We start from the raw sequence: 12,985 nt of genomic DNA on the forward strand, positions 1-12,985 counted from the left end.
TCCACAGGGAATTGAGGTGGACGAGATGAAAATTGAAGCCATAAAGAGCTGGCCGGTTCCCCAAACCATCACACAGGTGAGGACTTTTCTTGGTCTTGCAGGATTCTACCGCCGCTTCGTCAAAGATTTCAGCACCATTGCTGCCCCATTGCATGAGTTGACGAAGAAAGGAGTGGTGTTTCCTTTGACACTTCAAAGGACAAGCTTACACACGCACCATTGCTGCAACTTCCAAATTTTGGTAAGACTTTTGAGCTAGAATGTGATGCTAGTGGAGTTGGCATTGGTGGTGTTTTGTTGCAAGATGGTAAACCGGTTGCTTACTTTAGTGAAAAATTGCATGGTCCTGTTCTTAATTATTCCACGTATGATAAAGAATTGTATGCACTTGTTCGTTCTTTAGAGACGTGGCGTCATTATTTGTGGCCTAAAGAATTTGTTATTCATTCTGATCATGAATCGCTTAAGTATCTTCGCTCTCAAAATAATCTGAATCGTAGGCATGCTAAATGGGTTGAATTTATTGAATCTTTTCCTTATATTATCAAACACAAGAAAGGGAAGGATAATGTGATTGCTGATGCTTTGTCTAGAAGATATACATTGCTGTCCCAACTTGATTGCAGGATTTTTGGTCTTCAATCCATTAAAGAACAATATGCGCTTGATCCTGATTTTAAGGATGTGTTGCTTAATTGTAGAGAGGGACGCACATGGAATAAGTTTATGATCAGCGATGGGTTTTTGTTTAGAGCTAACCGCCTATGCATTCCAGTTGGTTCCGTTCGTCTTTTATTGTTGTAGGAGGCACATGGAGGCGGGTTGATGGGATATTTTGGTGCCAAGAAGACGGAGGAGGTGCTGTCCACACACTTCTTTTGGCCAAGGATGAGGCGAGATGTAGAGCGGTATGTGGCTCGGTGTGCCACATGTCAAAAAGCTAAGTCGCGGTTGAACCCACATGGTTTGTATATACCTCTTCCTATTCCTTCTACTCCTTGGGCAGATATATCTATGGATTTTGTGTTGGGATTGCCAATGACTAAGAGGGGGAGGGATAGTATTTTTGTGGTGGTTGATCGTTTTTCTAAGATGGCACATTTTATTCCTTGTCATAAGAGCGACGATGCTATTCATATTGCTGACCTTTTCTTTCAAGAAATTATTCGCTTGCATGGTATGCCTTCTACTATTGTTTCAGATCGCGATGCAAAATTCTTGAGTCATTTTTGGCGCACGTTGTGGAATAAATTGGGGACCAAGCTGCTGTTTTCTACAACATGTCATCCCCAAACTGATGGGCAAACTGAGGTTGTGAATCGAACATTGTCCACCATGTTGAGAGCTATTTTGAAGCGCAATTTGAAGATGTGGGAAGAGTGTTTGCCGCATGTGGAGTTTGCATATAACAGGGTGGAACATTCCACCACCAAGGTAAGTCCTTTTCAGGTAGTGTATGGTTTTAACCCCCGTGCTCCTATTGATCTTTTGCCTTTACCTACCACTGAGAGAATACATAGTGATGCTAGAGAGCGTGCTGATTTTATTCGTAAGTTGCATGAAACAACTAAAGCAAATATTGAAAGCATGAATGAAAAGTATAGAATTGCTGGTAGTAAAGGTAGAAAAGAGATTAAACTTGAACCGGGTGATTTGGTTTGGTTACATTTAAGAACAGATAGATTTCCTGAGTTACGTAAGTCTAAATTAATGCCAAGAGCAGCTGGTCCTTATAAGATTATTGAGAAAATAAATGATAATGCATACAAACTTGAGTTGCCACCCGAATTCGGGGTTAGTCTCACATTTAACATTGCAGATTTGAAACCTTATTTGGGAGAAGAAGATGAGCTTGAGTCGAGGACGACTCCAATTCAAGAGGGGGAGGATGATGAGGACATCACTCCTTTGGATGTACTAGCTGATCCTCCAACCGTCATGCAAGGTCCAATGACCCAGGCTCGAATGCGTCAACTCAATTTACAGGTGAGCTCGTTCTTAAGCGATCATTTTCATACTTTTGAGAATAGACTACTACCTAATGATATTACCTTGCTTAGGAACATTGGAGAGGGTCAAGAGGGACTAAGAGGACATGGAGGAGGTGATGATGACCAGCAAGGACGTCCAATACAAGCCGGAGGCCCAGTCCAACACGAATTCGAGTCTGCCTCGGCCTCCAGGACCAGTCTGCCTTAAACTGGTCACCCAGGACGCATCCGGACTCCGTTTTCGATGATCCACATATGGATGGAAAGATAATTTGATAAGGAAGCTAATACAAGTGGTTTCACGTCAAAAGCTATTCGAAATCAACAGGAATTGTCAAAACAAGTCAGCATCCAGAATCTACCAGGGTGCTGCGACACCGTCTTTTGGTCCGTTGGACCATGTATCGAGTTTGGGCCCATTAGGGGCGCGTCTAGGGGTCTTGCACGACCCTAGAGTCTTCATAAACAGCCGCCGCCCCTCCATTAGGGTTTGGGTTTTGCTTAGATTATTCTGTTAAGAAACAGTTTCGCCGTTCTTCGGTTTGTGAGACCCCAACTCGTGAGATTAATCATTCATCTGCAATTTGGTTGCTTTCTTTCTCGTTCTTACTTGTGTTCTTCGTTGCGCAGGCAGGGATTAGCCTTCTTGGCGAGATCAACCTGGTCCGTGACTTGGTTGATAACCAGAGGAGCTGTGGTGCTAAGATTGCAGGGTTCGATCTTTCGATCTGAAGCCGGATCGGTGTGTCATTCTCCGCCACAACGATAGTTACCATCACCTGACAGAAGATCGGGATCCCCGTCTCCATTAGGTGAGACGGAGCTCGCGACCTCTATAACACCGTAAAATTTGCTCCTTTGAAAATATAGCTAGGATGAATTAATTATGAATATTTGGTGCTCATGAAAACATAATAAATAATAATTTTTCATTAAATTAAAATTCATCATAAGGTAGTAACATGTGTGAGCATACATGCTGTTGTATTTTATTTATTGTGATGTGTGGTTTTAATCAAAATTCAAAACAAATTCAAATGCTTTTGAAATGAGTTTGAAAAGTGCTTTGAAATAAAAGAAAACAAAATAAAAAGAAGAAAACCTTCTCTCTCTCATTCTGGCCCGAAGGCCCACGCTTCCTCTGGCCTACTCCGCTTCTCTCCCTGGCTTCGGCCTGCTCGGTGGCCCTGCGCACGCCTCCCCTCCCTTCCTTTCTCCCCCGCATGGCCTGCTCCGCGCTTAGCCTACTGGTGGACCAACCGCCCTCCCTTCTTCTCCTTTCCCTTCCTCCCACGCACAGCCTTCCCGCTCATGGCCCGCTGCTCGCGCCCTTCCTCCACTTCGCGTCGCTTGTGTGGCCCAGCTCAGCGCCCTGGCCCACTTCGGCCTTCACCGCGTGCTGCTCGGCCTTACTCGCACGTGCTCCGCTCCCTTTCCTCTAGCTGCGATGTGGGACCCGCTCATCAGTGCCCCTTTGCTTTCTTCCCCGTGCTTCCCTTTTCCTTTCTCACCGCCGATGATGGCGTTGCCATGCTCGGCAAGCCGCCATGCCCACGCACAAATGGCAGGCGCCCAAAATCACCGCGCCATGCTCCTTCCATCTACGCAACGCCTGCCCGCCTACAAAACCCGAACCAAGTGCCTCCCTCTCTCCTTTTCTCCGTTCATCCGCTCGAGCTCGCCACCGCCGCTCCATAGCCCACTGCTCTAGTGCCCAAACCTCGACGTCGATGCCACCCGAAGCTTCGCCATGACCAGACGCAGCCGTAGGTATCTCCAATTTCATGTTTTGGTCATGGATTGCTTGGATTCATACTTACCCACACCCTTTTCTCTCTCTCTAGCCACCGTCGCCGTCACCATCGCCGGTCACTCCAGAGCCTTCCTGGACATATCCGTCGCCTTCCCCGGACTTGAGGTGAGCTCTTGAGCCTCCTTGTCCCCTTTCTTGTCGCGTTTAGCACACTAGAGTGCCACAACGGCGAGCTTGCAAGCCGCTAGCCATGGCGCCGCTGTGAGATGTCGCTCCGGCGCGTTCCCCGCCCTAGGATGGCACCCAGTTGAGTTCACGAGCACCCATAGATTGTTTCGGTGTGCTCGGTTTGACTCGGGGAGGTCCAGAACACCATCCCGGTGTCCACCACCGTGCTTGCCTCGCCGCCGGCCATGGTAGGCTCGTCGGCGGTACTGTACAGCTAGCAGGAGGTACTCTCATGCACCCTGCACCATCAGATCTCACATGGACGGCCACGATAAGCCCGTACCCCTTCGGTGTGTAACCGGTCCACCGTGGGCTGTGGACTCGGCCCACGGTGCCGCGTCAGTGCACGCGCCCAAGCCACATGGTGCCGCACCAATCGCGTGCCGCCATGTGTCAGCCCAGTCAGCAGCCCCGGTCAACACGCGGTCAGCCGTACATGTTTTGTAGATAAGCCCCTCTGTTTCTAGTAAATTAACCCGCAGTCCAGATCAATTCAAAATAGATACATTTCAGTCCTATTTTTATTCACTTTAGACCCTATAGTTTCCAAAAATAGTACGCGTAGTCCATAAACCATGTAAATTCAGATTTTAATTGTTTTAATTCAAAAATGAGTTCGAGTTATTTACAGAAATGCCATTGAACCTTATTTCATGCATAACTTTTGAGTTTTAAGTCCGATTTGACCCGTTCGAATTACGTTAGGACTGTATTTATGTTTTCTACATGTTTATACTACTGTTAGGCATGTTTTCAATATTTAAACTTCATGCATAGATTTAATCTATTATTTAACTAAAGGAAAACTTGTTTAAATCATAACTTATTCATTTTAACTCCGAAATAGTCCATTCAAGTTGCGTTGGATTCATAACGACATGACCTACGCATTAGTATCAATGTTTTCTATGTCAAAATCTCTGGAATTTCATGGTTAAAATTCCAACTTGAATAATAATTATGTCACTAGATTTATAAATAAAATATAATAAATCCACTTCGATTTTTAAAACCAAATGTAAGTTTGATTTAATTCAACTTAAGTATTTTCTCGGAAATATCATATACATGCTTTTATATAATAAAATAAATAAAGCTTATGGTTTTTCATTTTATAAACAAAATCTTTCGGTAGATGTATCTTTTCAACCGTAGCTCCGATTAGCGTGCTTTCCGTGTCTGTGTGTTCGTAGCAATACGTAGATCTGTTTAAAACCATTTTTCCACTAGTTGGTGTATTGTTCTAATATGGCTATGAATGTATGTTATGCATGTCTGTTTGGATGCTTGTGTGGTGTTCTATGATCAAGTCCAGTCGATGAGCTCTACATGGTGAGCCTAGAAGTAGTTCTTGGAAGATTTGGACCAGAAGAAGATCTGATCTGAGTTTAAGGCAAGTATAGCATGGGACCATCCTTGTTACCTATTCACCTTTAATCACTTAATTCATATTGCATGTGTCTACCTTGGCAACTGTAGTAATTTCCCTAGCTAATTGATATCCTGGATTCCTTGATACCTTTGGGTTATTGCATTGGGTAGTTTTTGCTAGTGCACAACCAAAACCATGATCTTGTAACTTGACTAATGGTATATGCAATAAACATTAAATCATAACTTTTTAGCAACATGGAAATAGGGGGTTGGAGTATTTAGCTACTTTCTAAATGCTCTAGATTCCTCTCCCTAAGGACTTATCTATAAGTGATCATCCGGGACTTACAGTACAACTATGAGGGCTATATGGCTCTGGCTTTAGCTCAGTATGAGGACCTTTTCTAGCTTGTTAGTGGTTACCTTTATGGTGCAAGAGGGGCTCCAACAGGTATGATCTCAGCCTACCAAGAGGGTGCACTTTGTTAGTCACTCCTTGGAGGGGGATTTATGCTTATTGATGGGGAAACCTTAGTGGCCCTAACTTGTTAGACGAACCTTTGAAAGGCTTCATAGTGAACCCTACCGACCATCCTTGGTAGTGGGTCAAGAGGCTAATCACCTCGGGCAAAAGGGTAAATCACAACTCACAGTGAAAGTGTACAACCTCTGCAGAGTGTAAAACTGGTATATCAGCCGTGCTCATGGACACGAGCGGCCTTGGAACCCTTATGGAATAGAGATGATCACTAATGGTTAATTGTTTATGCTATTCATTATTCATGTTTACCTGATCATGTGTTTATGGGCTTATGATAAATTCGTTGCTACTTAATTGCTTAAAAAAAGATGACCTATTAAAAGCTAATCGTAGTAAACTAGTGTCAACCTTTTGAGCCTCATGAACCCCATGTTATATTGTTGAGTACGATATGTACTTATGCTTGTTTTACTTTTCTATACTTTGGATAAAAATCCTGGATGGGTACCAGATTGCTAGTCTAGAGGAGTTAGGCTTGTGGTTAACCAGTCAGTTGTCCCTGTGGATTTGGAGTCTTCGCCTGAGGATCGGAGTTGTCTTTCCGCTATCTATACTCTGAGGTTATATTTCTTATACTAATACGTTATGTAATAAGTATTGTCTTTTGATATTACCCTTATTTGTGGCTATATGTGAGATTTGACTTCCCGGGCTCACATATAGTGTGTATCTGGTTTTGCCTTTAAAACCGGGTGCTACAACCTTGGTGTTAGGTGAGGCAGAGCCCGCCCCCAGAGGTCCCTCAGAGGTCGGGCAAGGCAGAGTTTGTGCACCTGGGGGTCGGTTGGAGCTGTAGTCGTGCTCTTGACTGCTTGGATGAATCAATGTTGATGGTTATTAGCTCCTCCTCTTTGGGTACCCTAGTATTGGTCCCTAACAATAGCCCCTGAGCCTACGGAGGAGTAGAATACTCCTTCAGAGGTTTTTCCAAATGGGAGGACTCTGATGGCCTTGGCCTTCTTTTGTCACCCACGGCGTGACCTGGGGATGGTGATTCCCTTTCGTCGAGATCAGACCCTTTAGGGGTATGGCCATAAGATTTGGTGGGTTTGGAAAAGGTCTTTCCTGATTTTGACCGCTACGGGGGTCTGTCGTTCTGCGACTGTGCGTTCGGTCTTTGTGCGAGTCCAACTTCCTCGAGCCTATGCCCGTAGCAAGGGTTCGGCCGAGGATCGGCTGGTCTTTGCGGTTGTCTTTGCTCAAGCATTTTTTTAATAAAAATGGAGAGGCCGAGCCATGCCATGATTTTCCTCTATGGGCAAATCATGGTGCTTGGTGAGCTATTAATGGGCTAGTTCGAGTAGGGCCTCAACATCCCGTTCATGGGGATCTAGTTTGAGTCAGCTGGTGACCGACTCTAGATTCTCAGCATTCAATCTATACAGTTCTCGAGTTCGTTCGACCGGTCCCGAGGGCTCTCTGCCTTTCTTCAAGGAAAAACCATGGATCGTATCTGGCCGAGACTCGAACATGGGCCGGGATGCCCGCAGCGCTTGCGTGCCTAGGTTCTAGCCACTAGTGGGCCCATCCCTTTCCACTCCTTACTTTAAAAGGCGTCCAGAGCAGTTGTCGAACCCATTGGTCGGTCAACCTTCAAACTCCTAGGCCTAGACGGGCCATAGTAGTGTTTTTAGCTCCGTATTCCTTTTATCTATGATAGGTTGTGGCCCGTCCAGAGAGGCAAAACATCTGGTGAGTCTTCCGAGGGAAACAGACAGAGATTGCATGCACATGTCCTGCGGTGAGACGTTGTGGTAGATCATGGCAGGCACGGAGATCTAGGTGGGCGGTTGGTTTCCTCGCACCTGTCGCCCCAATAAAACCAAAGGATTCGCCCCCAGGTTCCATACATTGCATCCTTGCCTCCGCAGCCACGACCGCCGCCGCCAATTGCTTAGGTTTCCTGCCTCCATATCTCCACCGCTGTTGAGCCCGCATCCATCCACCCCCACCTCCAATGGATCCGTGGTGCCGCTCTGACATCACCTTCCAGCGCATGGAAGGCCTCGTCCATCAAGGTCTTCTACGTGCACAGACCTTGGCCGAGGAGTGGCTGCTGCCTGGCAAGGAGGATCCGCTGTCACCACCCGACAGCTATGTGGTGTCGTTTGCCCACTTCCATGAGTGTGGTTTCACGACCCCCGCCCACAAATATCTTTGGGGGCTGCTGCACTACTACAAGATTGAGCTACAACATCTCAACCCCAACGGGATCCAGCACATAGCGGTGTTCGTTGCCCTGTGCGAGGGATTCCTAGGGATCAGCCCCCACTTCGATCTGTGAAGGTACTTCTTTGATGTCACCCTCTAGAAAAAGAGGGAGAAAAGCGGCAGGCAGGAGCTACATGTGCCGCTGGGGTGTGCCGGCAACCTACTTCGGAATAATTGGGTCGGTGAGTACCCATCCATGTGGCTCTCGATGTCCAACAATGGGTGGTATTCGCAGTGGTTCTACCTTAAGAACGATGCTGCTGCCCCCCTGCCGGAGTTCACCGGGTGCCTGATCGAAGAGGCCCCGTAGTCATGGATGAAGTGGGGCATCCCGGAGAAGGACAAGAAGATCCAAGACCACATCACTGCCATCCATATCCTAAAGGAGAGCGGCCTAAAGTGGATGGGCATCATCAGGGCCTACCATGCAAGGAGGGTGGTGCCGTTGATGACGCGCGCGCTCTCGCTATACGCAATGGTGCCCGAGGCAATGTTTGATGGAACAGCGCTCGCTGAGGGGGCGCTCCCCAACTCCAAGATCACACAACACATCAAGGAGGCAATAGAGCCTTCATGGGATGATGTCGGTGCCCCCTCGATTTCATCTACCCAGTGCCGGGGCATCCTCCGATGCGGCTAGAGTCAGGCTGCATCGCCTCTTTGTAAGTTTCCCTTCTCTTGCCTTCTTTTCAATTGATTTCCTGACCCCTTGATACTAACTTTGAGAGGGGCGGGACCAGCTAAGGGACCTCATCCTCACGGATCACCCAGCGCTGTTGCTGTGGGATTCAGCCATGAGGATGGCAAATCATGTCGAGGGCGAGCGGCTAAGGAAGGTGAAGGAGGACAAGAGGAAGAAGAAGCAGCAGAAGCTGCAGGCACGGGAACAAGGGGAGGACACATATAGTGATGATGATGATGATGATGATGAAGACGATGATGAGGTAGTCGATGATATTGAGTGGGATGACCTGGAGAATGAAGATGCGCTGATAGGCATTGGTTCGTCCTTGCAGGCATCGGGACCCTTCTTGTTCCATGGAGGGGAGGGTATGTCTAGAGAGCCGGCAGAAGCGGGCTGTATCGTCAGCTCGCCCTAGCACCAATAGGGGCAGGCAGCTCTACCGTCGCGCCCGAGGTGCTAGCGGAGGCGGGTGGCCCCACCATCGCGCCCCAAGAACCAAGGGGAGCGAGCCCCTCTGCCCAGGAGTAGGGGACGAGCTCGAAATGGCCCTGTTCTAATGAGATGGAGCAAGGGTCAGGGGGTTCGCCCCCCAAATGCATCTGCCGCTCGATGTCACTAAGGTGAGTTATCAGTTCCTCTATTTTTTCTGCTTTGGTTGGATTTCATCGTGACTCATGTTTTTTGTCCCTTGTAGTGTCGGTAGGCAGCGGAATCCTTTGGCATTGGTGCCAAAGAAGAGCATTGCCCTCCAATCGAGGAGGCAGCCATCGGTTGGTGTTGCGCCCATTTTAGGAGGGAGCGACACCAGTGTGACCGCGTCATCAGCTGATCAGACATCGCCCGCGGTGGCGCCCATGCCCTTGGCGGGACAGATGGATGTGGGGGCTCAAGAGGTGCCTTCAAAGGTCGTGGAGCAGCCGGCGATGGCCGTGATTCCATTACTGATGGCGGGATGGACGGGGCTGCTGACCGCGCTCATGGTGCTGACTATGGCGGGCATGACATAGCCGGTCATGGCCCTACCAACACAGGTGGAGGTGGTGGTGCCCATGACAGATGGGTCATAGCTGGGTGCAACTGTAGCGGCGCCTGAGGCACCGGTGCGTCCCGCGCCATTGGCGGCCCGAGCGACCGAGGGGTTCTCGGATGTCATGGCGCTAGACGAGAGGTCGGCGTCTACACTGCTGACCCCTTCCATCGCCGGAGGGGGCATCTCGGTGGGGATGTCATGGCGAGAGGGGTCAGTGGTGCTTGGAGCCAATGGGGGGTCATCCCTGGCCCTGACGTCGGTGGGCAGCAACTCGCCCACATGGGGTGAGCCCCTGCTTTAGTGGGCAGATCCGTGGGATCCGGCGTTGGAGCTCTTCACCCTTGACGATGCCATAGAGAGCATGGAGGGGGAGAGCCTCAATGTAGGGATCACGTCCATGCTCGAGGCCATGAACCACGCCATGAGCGCATTGCGTGACGTCATTGTTCCCTTTGGCCGGGTATTGTTTGTTCCTGCCTCTTGCCCTTATCTTCCTTTATATACTTTTTGTATCCTGACCATCGTCTTTCTACAGTCCCTTATAGATCAGAGCCGGGGAAAGTCTCGGTTCCTTCATGAATAGAAGGAAGCCTGGGACTGCCTCGTCGAGGAGGTGTGGCTACACGGGGAGGTAACAGCTCAGCTTGTTGCCACCCAGCATAGGATGGCTGAGCTGACTCACCTCACCGTGGGTGGCTGAGGCCCATTGGGAAGCTGATGAGGCCGAGAAGATGTTCGAGGCCCTATCAGCGAGGTCACGGAGGGACGATGAGGAGGCCACCAAGGTAAAAAAGGAGCGGGATGAGCTGCTCTAGAAGGACGCCAAGACTCGCCAGTGGATCCTTGACCTTCTAGGCAGGGTTGAGAAGGAAAGGGAGCTAAAGCTAGGGGCCGAGGAGAAGCTCGTGGCCCTAGAGAAGAGGGCGAGCCTGGATGCCACGGCAGTCGCTCGGCTACGCAAGGAGCGAGATGAGCTGCTCCAAACCACGGAGAGGTTTTGCTCGGAACATGGTGCAGCTCGCGAGGAGCGCGACCAGGCCTTCTGAGAGTGTGACTAGGCCTGCTAGGAGCAGGACGATGTGCAGCAGAAGGTTAGCTCCCTCCAGGCCACGCTTGAAGACACGATGACCCAGAAGCTGGAGGCTGAGAGGGTATTTGCTGGGCTAGCCATGGACCTCGCCGAGGAGAGGAGGAATCTATAGGTGGAGAGTGATGAGCTCGGCATCCTGAGCGCTACCCTCAGAGTGGTCTACGATGACCTTCAGGTGGTGCGGTCAGAGGAGACCAGCTCGCTCGCAGCTCATGCCATCGAGATCACGGCTTGGGTGCACTAGCTCGAGAGGAATGCCCTTCACGCTGGGGTCAATCAATCCTTAGCGATTGCTCGTTCTCATTATGGGGATAGCATCAATCTAGAGATGATGAGCCATGGCTACGCCCCTAGCTATGAAGTCTATGAGCTAGAGGAGATGGAAGCGGCGGTGGCTTCCCTTTCGTAGGACCTGGCATATAGGATAAAAGATGTAGTTCTCCCTTGAAGGGGCTAGTTAGTTAGATAGGTCGAATGATCATTCTTGTAACAAGTGGGCAAGTTTCGACCCCTCTGTACTGTCTAAACAAAATTGTCATTTTGTTTCATTTGATCAAATCTATTATTTCTCCCTTTTTATGTGTGAAAAAGGGGTTAATGCATTTTGACCCTTCCATTTGTTAAGACCGTAGAGTTCTAGGTGTAGGAGGGAAACTCTGATCAAGCTGGTAAGCAGTCTGACCAGCCTTACTCAGTCGTTCATTTCCATGAACCTTGCCACTAGGTTTTTAACGTGAGGAAGGGGTCAGGCATGGTGACTGTTTTAGAAAGGGTGTGTGTATGCCCTTATCAGCTCTCGAGTGAGACCTAACCCCTTGCCGTTGCTGGGGTCAGGTGTCACTAAAGATCGAGGAGAGGATAGCGAAAATTAGTAGGAGAAAGCGTCTCTTATTTTTGTATGTACCCCCTCCCTAGGATCTAAGCTATCGCTCTACGACCACACGTTCGGTCTCCTCGCGAGTCCAACTTTCTTTGAGCCCCCATGCGTGGCAGGGGTCTGGTCGAGGGTCGGCTCATCTTTATGATCGTCGCCCCCATCCATGGTTTCTATAACCAGAGGGGTTGAGCGAACGTCACTTGCCTCGATGGCTCGAGTGACATGCTCAGTGAGCTCACTAACAGGTATGTTCAAGTGGAATCTAGGTCCATCGTTCATGATAGGGTCGGCATAGCCCTCATGTGGCATTCTACTGCTCCTTAACCCACCTTCCGGTAGATGCTCGTGTCGCTCTAGAGAGCGACTCAGGTGGCCCGCTGGCCTCTCCTCGATGGAGATTTTGTGGGCTTGGCTCAAGGTTAGGATCAAATGAGAAGGTCGAGATGACCCTGTCTGCTTCTGAGCGGGTTGGGCAAAGGCCGCTGGGGCTCATCTACATTTTCTCCCTACCTTTGTCCGACGTGAGGTGGCCTCGAGCCCTTCGTGGGCCGGCCTTCAGACCCTGGTCAGTTGGATTCCTATGTTAGGGTCAGGTGGCTTGAGCCCCCGAGTCCTGTTGGGCTCGGTAGGGGTCAGCCATGTTTCATGTGTCACCCCATCCACGGTTTTCGCAACCAGAGGGGCGGAGCTAACGACACTTGCCTCGATGGCTCGAGTGTCGCGCTCGGCGAGCTCACTAATGGGCTTGTCCGAGTGGAATCTGGGTCCATCATTCGCTGACGGGGTCAGCATAGCCCTCATGTGGCATTCCACTGCTCCTTAATCTGCCTCCCGGTAGATGCCCGTGTCACTCTAGAGAGCGACTTAGGTGGCCGGCTGGCCTCTCCTCGATGGAGATTTTGTGGGCTTGGCTCAAGGTCAGGATCGAACGAGAAAGATCTAGATGTCCCTGTCTGCTTCTGAGCGAGGTCAGGCAAGGCCACTAGGGCTCATCTAAGTTTTTCTCCCCTGGCTCTGGTTGATGCAAGGTGGCCTCGAGCCCTTCATGGGCCGGCCTTCGAACCTTGGTCGGTCGCCGCTTATGTCAAATGAGACGATTACCACTTCATGACATGACGGGAAGCATTGTGATGCAGCAATTGCATATGCAATGTTTGGATGTATGGGATGAATGTATGAATGAATGTATGAATGCATGCATGAGA

This window comes from Miscanthus floridulus, chromosome 18 (assembly GCF_019320115.1).
Source record: "Miscanthus floridulus cultivar M001 chromosome 18, ASM1932011v1, whole genome shotgun sequence".
Classification (NCBI taxonomy): domain Eukaryota; kingdom Viridiplantae; phylum Streptophyta; class Magnoliopsida; order Poales; family Poaceae; genus Miscanthus; species Miscanthus floridulus.